Source organism: Sciurus carolinensis, chromosome 15 (genome assembly GCF_902686445.1).
Source record: "Sciurus carolinensis chromosome 15, mSciCar1.2, whole genome shotgun sequence".
Classification (NCBI taxonomy): domain Eukaryota; kingdom Metazoa; phylum Chordata; class Mammalia; order Rodentia; family Sciuridae; genus Sciurus; species Sciurus carolinensis.
The window spans coordinates 23,501,706-23,522,258 of record NC_062227.1 but is presented as its reverse complement, the minus strand read 5'-3'; the positions used below and the strand labels follow the sequence as shown (position 1 = coordinate 23,522,258).

At 37.9% G+C, this 20,553-nt stretch overlaps 1 protein-coding gene and 1 non-coding gene across 10 annotated transcripts in view; one reads left to right on the top strand and one right to left on the bottom strand.

Moving 5' to 3' along the window:
• Positions 1–20,553, top strand: part of Ptprm (protein tyrosine phosphatase receptor type M) — an 819,218-nt gene that overhangs the window by 531,094 nt on the left and 267,571 nt on the right. The window lies entirely within an intron of this gene.
• Positions 20,024–20,130, bottom strand: LOC124965877 (U6 spliceosomal RNA). Its single transcript, XR_007105262.1, has one exon. It is a non-coding gene; the product is annotated as a U6 spliceosomal RNA (small nuclear RNA).

Here is a 20,553-nt window from a genome sequence, read left to right as displayed (position 1 = left end):
ATTTCATTTTATGAGCAAATTCTGTTGCTACCTACTAAATTTATTGTGTTTCCCAATAATGGGTTGTAACCCACAGTTTTAAAAAATATATGTTGCCAAAGCAATAGACTTAGGAGATTGTGAAAAGGAACAGAATGTCCAATTGGAGTGACATTCTCTAACTCTCAATGTGGGGCCTGTGTGTGTGTGCACGCACGCAAACTCAGACCTACTCTAGAAAGTGAACAGTGTGTTCTAGAAGCAGGAAATGCATCTAGTCTCTACTTTGTTCCCTTTTTGTTGTGATTCACTGTTGCATAATCTAGAACTACCTTGAGAATAAAATGGAAAGTTGAACAGATTAGAAAATTTTCTTTAATAATCATTTAATGTTATAAATGTGTTTAGGCCATTTGTATTAAGACAATTCTGTTTAATAACTCAGCCAATTCTGAGAGTGATTTCCTTAAATAATATTTTATGGACCATTTGTTTAACTCATGTACAATATAGTAAGATCTGTAGCCTAGAATATTTACAAAAATATTTATGAAGTGATTTTGGGGTTCAGATATAAGCATGATTTATCAGAACATGTAGAGTTGCTTGCTAGATATAAACAAGTAGTACCTTAAAGAAAGAGATAAAAAGAGACAACTACCCAGCTATTATTCACACATAAAGTTTCAAGTTTTGAAAAATATACACACAGCATATTATTTGTATTGTCAAAGATTAAATACAGACAGACATTAGAGAACTGAAAGTAGATTTTATTCTGCTGACAGTAGGTGAAGGAGCTGAGTTCCATTTTGATTTGTAAGGAGGTAACTGGGCCTTTTCAAGAGACAATGAGGGAGTAGGGAAAGGGATGAGTGGGGCCCAGTAAGGAAGTGAAACATTACAAAAAGCCAGAAGGTTGGTCCAAGAGAAACCCATCTGGGTTTGTGGACTGGTGCTTACGGAAGTCAGGCTGCTGCACTCACTCCAGAGGCTGGAAATGGAGGCCTCATCCTGAGGTGCTGGCAGGACCACACTGAATATTTTGGGCAACTTTGAGATTTCTCAGTCATTTTAAGGCAGACTACGGTCATTCTAGGGGTAGGGCTAGAGCAGTTGGAAACCCTGTTAGTGCTTGTTCATCTCTTCAGAGGCCATAGCTGAGGCCTTGTAGAGAAGAGAGACCAATATGAAGAGAACTTTGTCAGGATAGGGGCAAATACATTGTGAAATAAATCCTAAGAGATTTAATTGTATCCCTATTGTGACTTTTTAAAAAGATTGCTGATTCCTTAAAATATATATATAAATATATATGTGTTCATATATACATACATATATATATATACATACATACACACACACACACACACACATATATATATACATATATATATATATATATATATATATATATATATATATAGAGAGAGAGAGAGAGAGAGAGAGAGAGAGAGAGAGAGTTCATGACAGGACAACCCCTTAACTGGGAGAAAGGAAAGGAACAGTATAGAGAACGTTCTACATTTTGGGCCCATGCTGGAGCCTTCCACATACATTATTCTCCAAAGCCTCTCTACAGCCCCATGAGGGAGAAATATCCTTACATCTTACCATTGGGAAAAGGAAGCTCAATGTCATGGCATTCACCAGTATGGGCCCCAGAAGTCCCATGTTTGGTTAAGACTGGGGAATTAGTTGGATCCCAGGCTTTCTGATTGGAGCCCTACTTGGATCCCATAATAGGGTATTTTGATGTGTACCTCGGCACTCTCAGCTTCTCCTGGACCCTCCAGTCCTCACTTGGGTTTCCACCAATACCCCATTCTCCTGGGCTCCTGGCCACCTTGCCTTCTGCAATGCCTTTGTTTATCCCCAACCCTGAGGAAATCCCTTTACCTGCTTTCTCTACCCCTTTTCTATCCTTCCAGATGTGGCTGGAGAAATAACAGATGTGTACTGTGGATCCTCTACCATGAGTTTTTCCTTCTAATCCCCAAATTTCCTTTCCTCTGTAAGAGTACCCTGCTGCCCTCCACCCCACCCAGACTCCCCACTCAGACATATGTGCCAGTGCCCCAAGGTGACTTGGTCAGGATTTCCCTTCTTTTTTTAATGGCACCCTCTTTCTGGTGTCCTGGGTTAGACTTGGCACAGTGGCCTTTCTAATGCCCCTTGAGGTGGAAGCCTTTGGGTCATAGAGAAGGAAAACTTCTCCTAAGGAACAAAAATCATGGTTAAAGTCCAACAACAATAGCCTAAAGAAATTTCTGGGCCTCTCACCAATGCACATGTCCTTATCAATATAAAATTTTCAGTGTCCTGAAGCCTATACACACTACACTAAGTTTGTCCTACTGTGTTTGCAAAGATTGAAGCAGAGTACTAGGTCTGGTATGTCACCAAATTCATGTATTACAGCCCTAGGCAAGAACTAAAACTAGGCCGAGAGGCTCAAGTAGGACCTTTAAATTTGGTGATGACTTTAAATTTGGTATGTGGAGGGAGGGGAGCTGGTATGTTGGGGAAAGCAAGAATTTAAATCCTTCATTCCACAAATGCCTTGATCAGTTGCCAGATGAAAGCCCCTCAGAGCTGGCCACTTTATAAAGTGTCTGGTCAAACTGTGTTCTGTGGAGTTCCATGGACATACCTCAGGAATTGCCTTGCAACAGGTCTCTGATTGGAGCAGTGACTTCCCTAGGTTCTGAGGTGGTCAGAGCAGGGGCTCTGGAACTAAGCTACCTGAGTTCAAATCACAGCTCTGCCACCAGCAGACTAAACTTGGGCTCACCTGTGAAGTGGGAATTACAGTCGTTTCCACTCATAAAGTTGTTGTCAGGTGTCTTTCTACCTTAACACTGTATTCTCTTTTAATTATGGGAAGAATGCAGACTCTTTCCATTCCTTCACTGAGCACCTATATCCTGAGTGCCTAGTGCATACTACATACTATGTGAGCCTCTTGGAAAATGTCAGTGAACAAAGGATCTAAAACTCAGGTATACTGAAAACTTACTTTCTATCTACAATAAACTCCCAGTCCCTGCATTAATTAGTAACTTTAGAAACTTCCACACCTTTCTATGTGTGAGAATGTACAAACACACACCATTTTTTTTTTTTTTTACTGCCATTTACAAACAGGATACTGTCGCTTGGATTTTGCACTTACCATGTCACACATTCACCTTTCAAGTCACCAAGTTACCACATACCAATCCAAGACACTCTAATATTTGATATAATTCTTCTGTCAGGATATATTATGGTCTATTCACCCACTCTATGGCTAATGGACAATCAGATTTTTTTTTCTTTCTGTTAAATAACAACAACAAAAGCTAGAATAAATAACCATTGACCATTTACATTTCTTCATATCTGTTCATCTATCTTCTTTCTTGTAGGTTGCAATTCCTTTGATTTTGTTCATTGTGTCTTTTAGCATAAAGAAGATTCCAGTTTTAGATAATCAAAAGTTTTTCATTTTTCAATATTTTTCCAAGGCTTATCTTTTGCTTTAGATCCTCCCATGTCTTAGGTTATTTGCCACTGTGAATTTCCTTATAACATTTTCATAGTATTCTCTATATTTAGCTCTTGAATTCATCTAGAAATTACTATTGATACAATGTGACATATTGCTGGGAAACAGATCTAACTTTTCTCCAGACAAATATCCAGGTAGACCAGCACTCTTTATTAAATAATGTTATTCTCTCATAGAATCAATATGCCTCATTGTCATATATGAATTTTTCATATATATCTGGAATTCCCAGATTAGATTCTGTTATGGTCTTCTTCATCTTTTCCTATACTTTTAACATCATCTTTGAGTACAGAGGCTTCTCAATGACATTTCTCTCCTTATTCTTTGTCAAAAGTTATATCACTTACTTTCCAATATCTATATACTGGTTCTTACAATGATCTACAAGGTCTTACCTAAACTGACCCCTATTATTATTTTTTAAACACTTTTGTCTTCCTCTTCCTCTACTTCATTTCACACCAGTCATGTTCTCCTCTCATGGTTACTTGAACATATCAGTTGTTAGTCAGATCTTCAGCTATCATAACAAAATACCTGAGATAACCCACTTATAAAGAGGTAAGGTTTATTTTGGCTTATGGTTCCTGATGATGGCTTAGTCCATGGGCACTTGGCCCTGTTCCTGTGGACCTTGGCAACACAATACATCATGTAAAATATTGAATGGCAGAGGAGACATGTTCACCTCTTGGTAGTGGGGAAACAGAGTGAAAAGAAGGGATCAGGGTCATAATATCCCCTTCAAGAGCATTCCCCCATTGACCTATCTTCTGCTAGGCCCCACCTCCTAAAGTTTCCACCACCTCCTAGTAGTACCTGACGCTGGTGACCAAGCCTTTAACACATGGGCTTTTAGGGGACACTTTTTAAAAGAAAAAAAAAAAAAACAATATCAGCCACACTTTCATCTTTGAGCTTTGCTTTTCCCTTACTTGGGAATCGTCCTTGATAATCCTTCAGATAATCCCTTTGCTAACTCCCTCCTTACCTTCTCAACAAAGGGACATAACAATTCCACAGAAGCCTACCTGATTGCTGCTGATCCTTCTTAATGCTATTCCTTGCCACAGAACTGCTTCCCCACTCTTCTGCATTTCTCTCTGTTGCTTTCTCCTTTTTCATAGTGCCTTTTATACTTGCTGGTCCTATTTGATACCATCTCCCCCACCCCTATTAGAATGTGAGCTCCCTGAGGGTGGGATTTTTTGTTTGTTTGTTTACTGTGTTCTGATCTCAGAAGGTGGCCTGGTACAGGCAGTCAAGAAAAAATCATGCTACTGAAATTCCCTTGGATTCTTACTGTGGAATTTTTCTCCATTCAATCACATCTCATTGTAAGACTCTTCGTGTAAATTTGGAGTGTTCTGTAGACCCAGTTTTTCCAGGTTTCCTTCCAAATTATATTACAGATTCAAGATCTTTCACCATCTCCCAGCCACCCCACCTACCCAGAATGCTGCCCAAGCACTTTAACCATCTTCAGTTCACGTGCTACATAGCAGGTGGACTGTTTCTAAGGGAAGTCTGGTTCCCTCAAATAGCCTCCTCCTCTGCTTAGAACACTTTCCAGATTTCATAGCATAAAAGGTCTCATGGCTTGGCTATGGTCCCCACAAACCCCCATCTCTGCCTCTCTTTCCCACTCAGTGCTAATATTCTTTCTGTTTCTCTAGGACAACAATCAATATTATGTGCTTTGTGTGCCCTTGATTTTCCCCTCGACCTCATCTTGTAGGGTTGAGTATCCCTTATCAGAAATAATTGAGATATTCATATTTTAGGTTTCAGGGTTTGTTTTTCAGATTTTAGAGTATCTGTATATATATCATGAGATTTCATGGTGTGGGACCCAAGTCTAAACACAACATTCATTTATGTTATATACATACCTTATACACATATCTTCAAGGTAATTTTATATAACATTTTAATAATTTTGTGCATAAAACAAAATTTCATGGTGTGGAATTTTCCACTTGGGACATCATGGTATTCAAAGAGTTTCCAGTTCTAGAGCATTTGGAATTGGGGATGATCAACCTGTATCTTCCCCTCAACATCTAAGAGCCAGTGCCATGTTATTACCTTAAAGAAGACTTTCTACTCTACTGTACAAAAGTGGAGTGCCTTGCTGGGCCTTAGTTACTGTCACATGCTGTCTTGATGCCTGTGTCTCCTGCTAAGGGTGTGTCTCCAGTTACCAGAATTCATCAGTCTTGTTCACAGTGTAGCTTGCAGACACCCAATGGGTATTCCAAATGATTTGCTGGACAACTGGTGACCTTTCTTATTAAATGCATTCCTAGGTTTGTTTAGACCATTCATCACTATTATGAGTACATTTCATTATGGTCAGAAATATTTTTAGATTGTTTTATTTTTCCTACTTTGGACCAATTTTATGTTACTCAAATCTAAAACATTCCTTCTTTATATTATATATATTCTCTAATTCAGTAGACCTTTCTATTACAAATAACATAAACTAATGGTTTTTCAATTCACTTATGAAAGCACAGTTTTTAATCAGCCATTTCTTTTGACAAGAGTTATAAAAAGGTTTAATTTTAAGTTATTTTTAAAAGAATAACCAACTCATTTGCACCAAAATTGTCTATTTTACTGCCACTCCCCAAATTCTGTATAATTTTCCACTTTCACCTCTCAGGCCAGTCAAGGATCCTTGGTACTAATTATAAGGAGTAAATATGACAGAGCTCTGATACAGACAGATGATATTTTGCCTTCTGTGGACCCAAGATTCTGTATTTGTAAGATGAAGGTATAACTGAAATCCAATCTTAGCCATATTGAGTAACTGGCAGATGGGGTGTAGCTTAAAGATGCGGGGATTGTTCCCTAAACTTAAGCTCAGTCAGTGACAGGAAGAGCAGATGCAAAGGGCCTGTGATGAGAAGTATGGCCAAATATGAAGAATTGCAAAAGCACATTGTGGGTGGAAAGCAGGAAGCAAGGATGTGTGGGTTGAGCAGCAAGGCTGTGTTACATTAAGGACTTTGGTCTGGAGTTCAGGGACAGTAGCGAGCAGTTAAAGTATTTTCATGAGGCACAGACAGGATCATTTTACCCATACACCCCATTTACGCTAGAAACAATCAAGGAGAGATGAACAAGGCCAAAAGATGGAAAGTGACACTCTAAGAAATGCAATACCATCCAACAACCTAAAATAGAAGAACAGAGTGATTATTTGACTACAAGAGCTAAATGCCAAGAAATTAATACAGTGAATGCTGGCCATGAATGAGTGGTCTTGTGCATTGAGCCTGGAAGAGCACATGATAGGGAAATAAAGTTAAGGAATAGGATCAGGTATATCAATAGAACTTTGAGTCCCTTCTACAGGGAATGCTTTCTTTAGCACCTCTGCCTGAGATGATCCCTTCAATTGAGATTCATTCCTTTGTGAATCAAAACTGATTAAGGATAATAAAACTCAGTTGTATATTTAAATATATTGGTGATGAAATAATATTGCACCTTCTTTAGCTGCACACAGTTATGTTCTGACCTCTCAAGAGTTTGACCAGTAGACCCATGAGGAGTTGTGTCTCAGGAGATTGTTGATTGCGTTTACATTAATATTTATACAAATATAGAGAAACATTTTAATCTGCTTTAACAGGGGCCATATTCTACTGTCACTCAGTGTTTAGCACCTGAAAGACACTTAGAGACTCACTATTATTTTCTGATGGAATGAAGTCATTCGTAAATGATAAGATTTCCTTGAAGGCATGAACTCATTTCCAAGCTACTTTTTTTTTTTAAATAATATCCCTGCCACAGAAGAGCTTTCAACGGTGATTGTAGTTAAAATGTGTGGTGTTTCAGAAAGTGCAGTGTAAATAGATTACCTCTGCCCAGCTTCCTTCAGACAGATTTATGAAGTGTATGCCATTCAGTTCTGACAGAGCCAAAGTTGAACCTTTCAGACCCTAAAATATTTAACTGTATTTAACTGTACTCTGAGTGCTGTTCTCTGCACTATTAGGGAATTTTATTCATTCCTTCATCCTTTACATTGATGAGCTTCTCATCCCCATGGAGAACTTTCATTATAACTAGCTCTACAGAGAACTGTAACATGTGCTCCTTGCTCTCAGAGAACTTATATTTGTGGCAATTGTTAAGACCAACATAAATAATTCAATAAAGTAACCTACCAAATTCACTAATATCTTATGATAACAATTAGTGGGTAAAAATAAGCTAACATATATCCAGTTGTACTCTAAACCATAATAATATCTATACAATACTGAAGTAATTTTTCACACCAGACACTTCAAAGAAGCTTTGGGTGAAATCTGAGGGAAGAAAATGCCTCCTTTAGGTTTCCTTTATAAATAAAAATGATCAAACTGTTCATTACATTGATAATCAACAGATTGGAAATAGTGACTGAATTCAAACTACCTTCTTCCTACTAACAAGGTATCTTGTTTTTGTTCAATGCAGTGTCGTATAAATATGGATGATTAATAATCCAAATGCCTCCTGGCATTTTGGATTAAATGGTGCAAGGGATATTTGTGCTGTGTATTTTGGCCATGAGAACCAGGGCAGGAAAAAGTAGGAGGAGAATTTGGTTGGCAATTTAGCAGCTCTTCCAAGGTTTGCTTGAGGAGTCTGAAATTTTCTTTCCAGCTACAAAGAATGTAAAGTAAGGGGGAAATTTTATTCTTTCTGCAATACCAGCTGACTGCATTTTAATGGGCTGTAGTGTCGACTTTTGATTTATTGCCCTTTTTTGTTCTTTTATGTGTTATATTTGTCATTTTGCTATGACAGTTTCATCTATAAAACAGTATAGTTACAAGAAAATGGTGAGAGGATCCAGCAATGCCATGGGAGACTCTGTTCCTTTTTTCTTGTCATTTTTGGGAATGAAATACTGAGTCAAATGTCAAGTATTTGATTTTAGAGATAATATATTTTAAAAAGCTGTAAATTACACTGAAAGAATATTGTTTTCCATTTTTATTACATAAACTTAAGAATTTCTATGTAAAAGAGTTTCAATAAAGACAGACAATTCAATTTTTCAGTATCATTTTGTGTTTTTCCTTTCTACCAGCAGTGTGATAAAGAAAAGTAAACAATACATTTAACATTTATTTGCTTAATGCATGCAGTTTTCTGGCCTGAAAAGCATAAATTGAAATCTGTATTTTGGGAAACCTACCTTTTCATTTTGATATTAATCTGGTGTGTTACACACATCCAAAAGATACTGAAAGGAAATTTTTGAGCTCAGTGTAAGCCAAGTTTTGTAAAAGATGAAAAATTATGTAAAAAAGAAAATGTCTGTAGCTTAAAAGATAGTTGAAGTTTTTCCATGCAAGATTTCTTATTGATAGTTAAATTATTTGTTGCCTTCTCTAAAAAGAAATATATTACTTCCATTATTTCCAACACAGTAAAATTAAATGAATGTGTCCTTGATATTAGTACAAAATGGGAAAGGCCTGAATATTTTTAAAATATTGATCAAAGCTGAGTGATGGGCTGGGGATGCTGCTCAGTGGTAAAGTGCTTGCCTCATGTGCCTGAAACCATGAGTTCAAATTTCAATTCCCAGAACCAAAAAGAAAAAAAACACTGAGTGGCAATATTAGCTTTTCTTGTTCTGTCTCTTTCCTTCAATGGCTATCACATCTGCTGGTCATCAACTTCTATCAATAGTTATCAGTTGTCTTAACTTTGATTTTCATCCCTTTTATAGATACCTTATAAAAACATTTACTATAATTTAAAATATAAGACTTAAGCATGAATTATGATGTTTTTATGCCTAAGAATCCCAGTGAATTTCACTCAGAATTTATAGGCAAAGGGTCATATTGTCCTGTTGTATGATTTAACTTTTTGGTTGACTTCAGACTAGTGTCTCTTGTAAATAAATATCTTTAAATCACTGTAAAATGCCTAGTATTTGTGAGAGTTTTTTGGAAATATTTGGGGGAGCATAATCCAATAAATTTATTCCAAATAGAAAGTCAATCAGAATTTCCTTCATCATCTTCAGACAATAAGATGTAGAGGAAGCAACAATTCAAGCAAATATCAAGGATGGATCTAGAATAAATAATACTTATTATTATTTTTTTTTTCTTTTGTGGTGCTGGGGATTAGAACCCAGGATCTTGTGCTTGCAAGGCAAGCACTCTACCAACTGAGCTATATCCCCAGCCCACAATAATACTTATTATTGAAGAACAAATTCTTATTTTCAATATCTTATCAACCTTGTAAAGAATCAAGGGAGAAGCCAAACCTGATAAATAAAAGGGGGATAAGTTTAGTCCTTTTTTACAGGACTTCATTTGCCCTTTCAACCCTATTAGTGTGAAAATGTCTTCATGGGTATCTCCAGTGGGCTTAAAGATCCACTTAAAGGCTTTAAGATTTGACTTCTACCATTCCATTGTGTGAAAAAAATCTCCCCGCTCAGTCTGCAACACACACTCTACTTCTTTTCTTTTATAATTTTCAAGGTTTTTTTTTTTTAGTGGAAACTGTGACTTTTCTAGCATAGTCATCATATATTCTTCATCAAATCACCTTTCATTATCTGCAAGGCTGTCCTAAAGGAAAGGGAAGAAGAGAGAGGTCTCCATTGTTGAACTCTATCATTTGTCCATCCCTGGTCCATCTCAAATTCTCTGTTAGCTGGAAAGCCAGGACTGCATGGCACTGCAGGACCAAGCATGGTGCAGTTTCTGGGATCATTGCTTTCTGTAATGATAAATAATATAAAACATTATTTTTATTAAAAATTGAGTAAATGTAACTTTGACATACTTTATTTAAAAAGTTCAAACAACAGATTTCAAAGAAATTTCCAACTTGGGTTGGGCCACTTGGTATACAGTCAAGCTTCCCACAGGCATTTGTTCTTTTCCCTCCTGTTCTTGATATACGGAAAGGTTAAAGTGGAAAGCCCTCTCCTCCCTTCAGCCAGATCAATAAGTAACAATGAAGGTCCTTGGTGGAAGAATCCAGATCATTTTAATCCCACATTACACATGTCCTCTGGCAGGTTTCAAGAACATCAGATAGGCATCTGAACCTAACTGTTCTGTTCCTGATTTTAATTGGGTGGTTCACTTGGGCAATCTAGATCCCAGTGCACATAATTTACAAAGTTTGTGCATTATACAGAAAGTAGTGCATTCAGGTCCAGGCTTCTGAGTAAATCTCTTGCTCTCTTGAAACCTCATTTTCCATATCTGTGATACAGGGAGAATGCTATTTCTTAACCTCATTATTTCTTAACCTGGACTATAGGATAATGAACACCATAATGGGCATAAAGTTGATCACACAGCTGGCTCAGAGTAAAGGCATAGGAAATTGTAGCTGTTGCTATTGTGGCTTTGTTGTTATTCTAATATAGGATTGCTGTATGACCTTTGCGGCTTTTAAGAGAATTAGGTAATTAATCTAGATCATTGCCAGTCCCAGATTTGACACTGCATCCTGTCACAGAAGTTCAAAATTGAACTTCCAGGGAAATGAATGGATTTCTTAGTTGTATATAGGGTGTTACTTACCTGAACACCTTGTGGATGCTGTGGTTTCCAGGAGCATCAAGCATGAGAGGAACATTATTATTCTATCATATGTCAAGACCTGTAATGAGTCCCCCACGGATGATATTTTCCATTTGCCAATCTTTGGGTTATAAACAGCATCAGCATGACCCAAGTTATTATTTTTCTGCTGGCAATGATGGTGATGATGATCATGATGAGAAAAGGTACTGCATTTTCAAATACAACTACTTTATTTGAAGCAGTAATGGGCCAGGGCAGTGTATAACCCATTCTGTGCTTCCCTGCAGCCAACATACTGAAGAAAGCCTTAGGCTCACCTTTGCTTTCCTGGCCATTGGGTTCCATTGTCCCCTGATGTGTCCTGGGTTTAAAGGTAGATACTTTTCTTTGCATTTGTCCTTCGGTAGGATCAGTTCTCAAGAGAACATGAGAGAGTGCACTTTCATAAAACACCATTAAGATGAATTATAGGTGATCTCATTTAGTAACTTTTCAGTCACCAAATATGAAGTTGGAAAAATATAAAGCCATTCGTGAGGGAATGGGAAGTGTTACTTAGAAGTAGGGCACTGACATCCCTTTTCTTTAATATGTTGTTTTGATTTTTAGAACAGTAAATAACTATCTCTGAGAAACAGTATTTGAAAGTTAGTCTGGCACCTGCCTTGGAGTTAATAAATGACATCTGCTCGGCACATCTATTAGTATCTCTGATGATCTTTCCTATTGAGTCTAGTAAATATCCAAGCAACACATCACTCAAACAGTGTAATTGATATTCACTGTGTGTAATTTCCTTCTTGTATTACTAATGATGCAATTATTAATTATGGTTTCTTATTAATTATAGTGTATTCAAGTTGGAGCTCTTGGTCAAAACACATTGGCACACCAACTTTTGTCTGTGATTTGGTGTGGGTGTTGTCCTTATGCCTTCATAAAGTTATGATAATGTCTCTTATTTTGCTTGACTATATATACATAGCTTCACAGTAAGCATGATAAAAAAATGAAGTTATCTTGTTGAATTATCAATATGGTGGATTGTCCTTAAGTGTCTGAATAATTTCTTTAGCTATTGGTGTATGTCCAGGTACAAATGTAACACATGCACAGAGGAAAAAAACCTCATCGAGTGATTCATTAGCCATCATAGGGGCCTAGTAAAGGGAATATTCATATTTCTGCCTTACTTCTTCCATGAATAATAAAGGAGTTGGAAAATACTCCCTTGGCAGGATTATAGAAATGAGATAACCACTTAATGAAATAAAACTATTCTTACTAGTGTGAATCTTACTAGCATTATTTTATTAGACATTTGTGGGCTTTTTTTTTTCTTCCCACATTACCCCACCCCATTGTAATTACTCTTCAGCAGAAATTTTGGCTAAAGACCTCAAAAACAAATTCCATATATGAGCATGAAAAATGGTCTGTATCCACTTAATCATTAAGAGTATTGAGCTCATAGTACTTTATTCTTGACAGCTACTCACTTCTTATTTCTGTGATGTGTACCCAGCTTTCTCCTCATTGTTGGATGTATATTTCACTACTTGGGGGCTGGTATTTTGCCATTGGTATTTATTTCCATGCTTTTTCTTTCTGTTACTCTCATTTTATCATTGATGGAAGTTTGGTCAGTAAATTTCCTGGTAAGGACTTTCGTCTATCATCAGTGTACTACTGAGAAGACACCTCCTTCTCTGGCCACCCCTAGCATCCTCAGTGGAGCCCTTGGTTGAAATTGTCCTTCTCTCTCAGCATGTTGTCTTGATGCCTATGGAATGTAATCCCAAGCTACCTGCACATGCCTCTCTTCTTGACCACTACTGGGGAATCTGTGGAGGATGACAAGGAAATAGGACTTGTTATTGCCTTTACTTTCCACTTCTATATTTTCTTCCTTCCGGTTTTCTTTCATGCCCATTGCCCAATATCTGAGGACTCTCATGTGGAAAGTGGAAAAAGAGAATAGGTAGGTTATGAAAAGAGTGCAAATGAGGAAGACAGAAAGATTAAGTGAGGTTTACTCTGAAAAAGTTTTGATTTAGCAAACATATCCTCGAACCTAAGATAAGAGACTAGGTCATAGGAGGGGCACAAAGGTGAGTGTCACCAGTTTTGTCCTGAGAATTTTATGGTTTCATATATGATATAATGAATTTACCAAAATAACTTAATTGAAGCTTAAAAATAGGGAATTCTGTGCAAGAGAGGTAGAGCAATGTGCAACAGAAGTTCCACAGGAGGATGGCTGCTTCCTACACAGCCACTGGGCCAAGTGGCCTTTGAAGGATGAATAGGATTTGAACCAAGAGAAAATGAGTAGGGGGAATTTCCTAAAGAAGGAATAACAGGAATAAAGACTCCAAGAAGAGGAGATGTCAGGCATATAGGGAATTATTTCTTTTCATTGGTACATAGGTGGATGAAAGAACAAAGAAAAAGGAGAGGCATAACGTTAGGAAAAGTGATTGGAGCCAGCTCAGGGTAGGCCTTGATTGCCTTTTGAAGTAAGCATTACTCTCATTTTGGGTTTTGGTTTTCATTTTTAAATGAAAGAGCAACTGAATAGAGCTGTTATTTAGGAAACCCAATAGGACTACAATCTATAAAAGAGACTAGAAAAGATATCTGATTGGGAGTCAAGAGCAAAAGTCTGGAAAAGAGATAAACCCAGGGTTAGGGAGTAGAAAAGGGAAATCAGTGAAGAAAGAAAAATACAGCATTCTTAGGCTTGTTAGAGATTGGGCATGATATTGGAAAATGACCTAATGCCACATGACTGTTCTTCAACCCAAGATTAGAATATACCACCTTTACAATTTGTTTCAGTCTTATATGCTAAGGGTCAAAATATCATTTATGTATAACCAAAATTCATTCACTTTCTTTGACTTTTATTGAGTACCTACTAAATTCTATGCACAGAGAGGAAGAAACCTTCCTCAGCCTTTCTCTGTAAGAACTGGAACTCCCACTTTTATGCCTTTGTGTTCAAAAATATTTTTCTGGAATAGGGGTGTAACTCAGTGGTAGAGTACTTTCCAAGAATACATAAGACTCTGGTTTCCATCCCCAGCACCAGAAAAAAATGAAAAAAATATTTTTCTATAACCATACAGAGACCACATGGGGACTGTTGTTCACTTTATAAATGCCTTCTATGACATTTGTTCATCAAGGACTTGTTAAGTGACCAGTACATTAAAGACATGATGTGGATCTCTAGGAGTCAAAGATGATAAGAAATTTCCTTACTCTTGGAAAGCTCCCATGGGAGACAGTGTCAGGACACCTGTTCATCCTCTCCTTGGGTGGAGAAATGATCTCAATTCCTTTCTCCTTACTCACAGTCCTTCCGTTCTACCCTGACAATAACTCCTATTTCTTTTCTTTGATTCCTTTTCAGGTTCTCTACTCTGGCCAGCACATTGCACTCTGGAAGGATTCCATCCTTCTATTCCTCACGTACACACTGGAATCAAATCAAGCTGATGCGATTACCAGATCTTTCTTTTCTGTCCTTTTGTCAGGAAAGTTCTCAGATATTCATCCTATTTTTATTTTTCATTCTTGTGTGAGGCTGTCCTCTTTACAACTGATCAAGAAAAATTTAAATCTGAATCTTGTCTTACAGTGTTATCAATCATAACCCAAGTCTTCCATTGTATATTGGGGAACACTGTGGTATATTGAAACTAGAGTAAACATTGGTTTCATAGTCAGACTAGTGGGATGGCAAATGTAGCCCCATGGCTTTTCTTCCCAGCAATTTAGGATAAGCTGTTGACCACGACAGTATCTGATTTCAGTTTCCTCATTTGTAAAGCAGTATTAACCCACTGCATGGTATAGTAAATGAAAGTTCCATAAGATTCCTAGCACATAATAGGTCATTCAAAAACCCAGACTTCTTTCTTCCTAAGTAAGCAGTTGGAAAATTGATCAGCATACTTTAAATGCCTTTATAATTGAGAGTATCATCTAATCACTGCACACTGAGTCTCATCATAAGTTAGGCTTTGATGCTACCAGGTTTGCCTCTTAACTGTGAAAGAGGGTCTTTTCAAATAGCACAATGGTAGAAATTACCTAATTGACAAAGCAAGATGTTATTATATCAAGATGTCTTTTAAAAATAATAACTGACGGGAGGGGTGGGGTGTTAGGGATGGGAAGGATGGTAGAAGGAGATGGACTTCATTACCCTATGTACGTGTATGAAAAAATTTAATAAAAAAATCTTAAAAATATTTTTAAAAATAATAGCTGAGTAAATTTTTCCCCTTTCTGCCATAGATTGAAAAACTTTATCACAGATATTTAGGAGCAATGCCTCTATGTTTTGTTTTCTTTTCATTTTGTGTAGGGAATCACCTAAGTTATTTGATATGAATTCCTCAGTTCTAACCCAGATATTTGATCTGGAATAGGTAGGGAACCTAGCCATGTGCATGTTCAAAACCTCCCCCAAATGATTCTTACACTCTCTGTAATCAGGGGCTCTATATACCAGAAGAGATTAAACAGAATGCCACAATTAATATAAACTTTATTTATTAAAGCACTTCATTGAGAAAAATTATCTTTACTAAGTGAGAACCAGAGGATGTCAGGATCCTGACTGTCTCTTAAGTCCCCACCCCACCCAGTCCTTATTACACTTCAAAGTGTATGTAGCTCTTAGGCCATGTAAACATTGTCTCCCATATCCACATGCAGTTTACTGGACTCCTTGCACATTGTTGGAACCTTAGAAATATTGACCCTTAAAGCAAGCTTGTGGAATTTACTATGTATTCTTACTTTTGGATAAGAGAGTGAATGGCAAATTTTGGGCATAGATAAGGCTTTAAGGAGGTTTTCAACCAGTTAGTACTTTCTTTAGGAAGTTGTCATATCCTTTCTCCCACTCAATTAGTTTTTAGAAACTAAGCATGAGCTAGACTGTGACCTAAAGCACAAAGTCTGGAAGATAATTCAAAGGACAGTAGATAGTAATTTTAATGCTTCAAAGCTTTGTTTCAGACAAATTGTTGGAAATGTCCACTCTTAACTAAGTTATTCTCAAAAACCATCACTTTCAGAAGCAGCTGCTCGATCCCCTTTACTGATTATTCACTTCATAGGAAAGGTGCACACAGTTAATAACATAGTATTGACAAGTTGTTTCCTCATTTTATTGCTTGACCATGATTTGAGAAATTCGAATGGAAAAGAAAGTATTTCATCAGAATAGTAATAGTACTAATAATTCTCTTGGAACTTTTAATGTCCAGAGAGCAAGTGATAAACCTTTGATAGATTATCTTATTCACAGCGTGTCAGCCACATTGATAAATGAGAACAATGACTGAAATTAGAACAAAAACAAAAAGTAGATTGATTTTTAAAGAGGATATATATATATATATATATATACACATATTATAATACATATATCTATCCTTATAGCTCCATCTTGAACAATTCAGTCTTTAAGTGTTATATGAGAAGCTATACTTCTGATAATTACTTATAAGCCATACATGTCTCTGTATGCCCTAAGGTGGAAATGAGGGACAAAGGAAGAGTTATCAATTCAAAAATATAATCAGGTTACAAATAATACGTAAAGTGTGAATGTAGATTATTTCAGGAGTAGTGATTGATTTTACATTTTCAGAAAGAAAAACAGTGATGTGTAATTTAAATGAAAAATCTTGGAGATGGTTTATGATTATGTGTAATGTTAATGTGCAGCTGAAAAAAGCTAAGTAAGACTATAAGGAATTTCATCTCTTTGAGTAATAAGAGATGAATGAACTGTCTCATCATAATCTCTAAAATCAGAAGGCTGCTATTTTTATGATAAATAACAGAAAGACATCTGCAAAGGTAAAAGGGTAAAAAAAATTAGGAAAATCAATTAAAATATATTACCAACCCCATAAATTCATAAAAATGCTGCTACAAAGTGGTTGAGGTCTAGCTCAGTTGAAATTTTAGAGTATCTGTAGGGGCCAGTGTTATTTGAAACACACTTGGAGAAGCTGTATTCTTCCATGTGTCCATGACTTCTGTTTTATTCTCTGCTTTCTTTTCTTCCATCCTCTCATCAGATTTCTCAATCTCAGTTTTTTTGTTTTTTGTTTTTTGTTTTTTTTCAGTAGTTCTCTTTGTTCCTTTGTACCAGGAGTGGTATTGTGACCCCTGGATTGCCAGGCCTTGGGCATATAGTGAGAACCACATAATTTTGTTGCTTGGGTTCAATTCAAACACTGAACCCAAAACACACTTGTTTCCAGGAAGAGACCAGGCACATGGTCCCACAAAGAGCTCTACCTTTCCCCCAGAACCTGACACTGTGAGACCCAGGTACCATCTGTGGGTGTCACTACCTATGTGTAGCTGGTTATGTGTACAGGGAGTCCCTTTTGTCCTTTTAGTCCCAGGCACCCTCTCACCTTAGAAGTTGGAGGCTCCTGGCCTGACAGGGCAGTTCACTTTCTACTACTTCCTGAATTCCTTTCTTAACCTTCCTCAGTGAGCCTGTGGATTCCTGCCCAGTTATTCTCCTTAAGGCATAACCCCATTATTCTTTGCAGTTCCTCATTTATTAAATTTAATACAGACTGTTCTATCTAGTGGGCCCAGCCATCACACCATGAAGCCCAAGTTCCAAGTCTGCTCCTCCACTACTCCCAGACCTGTACCCAGGCTTCAGAAAGCAAAACTAGTATGTGACTAAAAAGACTTCTCTGTCTGATCTTATGGGGCATCATTTCCACCATTCTGTAGAAATCCTCAAGCCCACTTATTATTCCAACCTCTGACAAGAAGCCTTTCCAAATTCTCTCTCATGCTCCTCAGTCTGGTTCTGTATCTCACCTCTGGCACTTGCATGGCTTCTTGTATTGGGTTTGGTGGCCAGCTCCCTGCAGGATGAAGGCACAGTCTTCTTCTCCCTAATTGTCCCACAGAACATACTTATGATACATGGAGCATGCAAGAACTTACTCGGGGTGTTCCTTTGAAAGCTGTGTCATATGAACAGGATTTCTCTGTGTAAACCCAGTGCTTTGACCATTGTATGTAGGTTGTAATGGGTAACATCTGGACGTTCTAGGATATGTCTCTGCTACTGAAATGGCCACTAGTCAAATCCCTCCCACCACTGGAATGCAACTCCAAGTAGGTCTCACACTCTGCCTTTTTCCCCTCCTCATCCTCCCCTTTACCCTGGTTATGAGGCATGAATACAGGTCAAAGAACTTCTGGAAAAGCCACAGCCCCTGTCCCCAACCTTCATATCTCCCTGTCACTGTTCACTTTGAGGACATCAAGACAGACCTCACTGTGCCCTTTTCTCAAGAGCCAGTAGCCCACCTCTCATTTTCCCCCATCTGTCTGTTCCCTTATCACCTGTAAACCCCTACTCCTTTCTCTGTCCTTCTCACGAATCCCTCATATCAAGTTCAGCCACCTGCAATTCCACAGCTCCCAGCCTCCAGCCTTGCACATTCACTCCTGTCTGTTCAAACCACTCTTCCATCACTTCTCCTCCCCTTTGAATTTCCTCCACCTTTTCACCTCCCATCTCCTTTAATCTTGCTGCTTTTTCCACTAGAATAATGAAACCAAAACAAGGGACCAATGGAATGTTCTGTTCCCAGACAACTGTGTCAAACTTGCCTGTAAGCCTTTGTATATGTGAGCTGTTCTCTCTGCTGTTCATCTGCATGAAGTATCTGCCCCTGGCCCAGACCATTTTCTTTACCTGCCTGCATGCTAGGGCCCACCTTCCTGCCCCTTCTAGGACCTTTCTCCTATAGGCATCTCCTTTTTCCTCCTGTCAACAAATCCCTCTCTGATGGATCATTAGCATTTGCATTCAAAGATGCTCTGATGTCTCCCATCTTTTCTTTTTTTTTTGGGGAGTTATTTATTTATTTATTTTTCAATTGATTAAAATCTTTTTTTTTCTTCCCCATTGTAAACAAATGGGATATATGTTGCTTCTCTGTCTGTACATGGAGCAAAGGCGTACCACCCGTGCAACCATAAATCTACACAGGGCAATGCTGCCTGACTCACTCTGCTATCCCTTCCCCTCTCCCCACCCCTCCCACCCCTCTTTTCCCTCTATACAGTTCTTCCTCCATTCTTGCCCCCCTCCCTAACCCTAACTCTAACCCTAACACTAACCCTAACACTAACCCCTCTCACCCCCCATTATGTGTCATCATCCACTTATCAGCAAGATCATTCGTCCTTTGGTTTTTTGAGATTGGCTTATCTCACTTAGCATGATATTCTCCAGTTTCATCCATTTGCCTGCAAATGCCATAATTTTATCATTCTTTATGGCTGAGTAATATTCCATTGTATATATATATATATATATATATATATATATATATATATATATATACACCACAGTTTCTTTATCCATTCATCAACTGAAGGGCATCTAGGTTGGTTCCACAGTCTGGCTATTGTGAATTGAGCAGCTATGAACATTGATGTGGCTGTATCTCTGTAGTATGCTGATTTTAAGTCCTTTGGGTATAGGCCAAGGAGTGGGATAGCTGGGTCAAATGGTGGTTCCATTCCAAGTTTTCTGAGGAATCTCCACACTGCTTTCCAGAGTGGCTGCACTAATTCGCAGCCCTACCAGCAATGTATGAGTGTACCTTTCTCCCCACATCCTCGCCAACACCTGTTGCTGCTTGTATTCTTGATAATTGCCATTCTAATTGGGGTGAGATGGAATCTTAGGGTGGTTTTGATTTGCATTTCTCTTATTACTAGAGATGTTGAACATCTTTCCATATGTTTGTTGATTGTTTGTAGGGTCTTCTTCTGTGAAGTGTCTGTTCATTTCCTTAGCCCATTTGTCAATTGGGTTATTAAAAATATGGAACACTTCATGAATTTGCATATCATCCTTGCTCAGGGGCCATGCTAATCTTCTCTGTATCATTCCAATTTTAGTATATGTGCTGCCGAAGCGAGCACATCTCCCATCTTAATTAAAAAAAAAAAAAATTATGCATCCCTGCATACCTTCTGACTGCTCTGCAGAAAGGTCCTTCTTTGTCTATGTTTACCTTCTCCTTCTGGCCAATTTCCCTCCTTCCCAGCTGGCTGGCCCCTGCTCATGACTCACCCTCTCTTTCTGTATTCACTTCCTAAGTGTCCTCATGCAGGCTCATGGCTTCATACACCATTTCCTAAGTTTGTGCTTGAGTTACTATGATAACCTTAAAATTAATGTCCATGTTATCACCATGGACCCCCTACAGTCTGCTGTGCCACCTGGTGCCAGAGTGAACCTCTGAAATATAAGTCAGATTCACCTTCTTCCTCTACTCCTCTCATTGTTTCAGCCTCATCTTGCACCTCAGAACTATTTCTTACCATTGCCTCTGAGGCTTCACT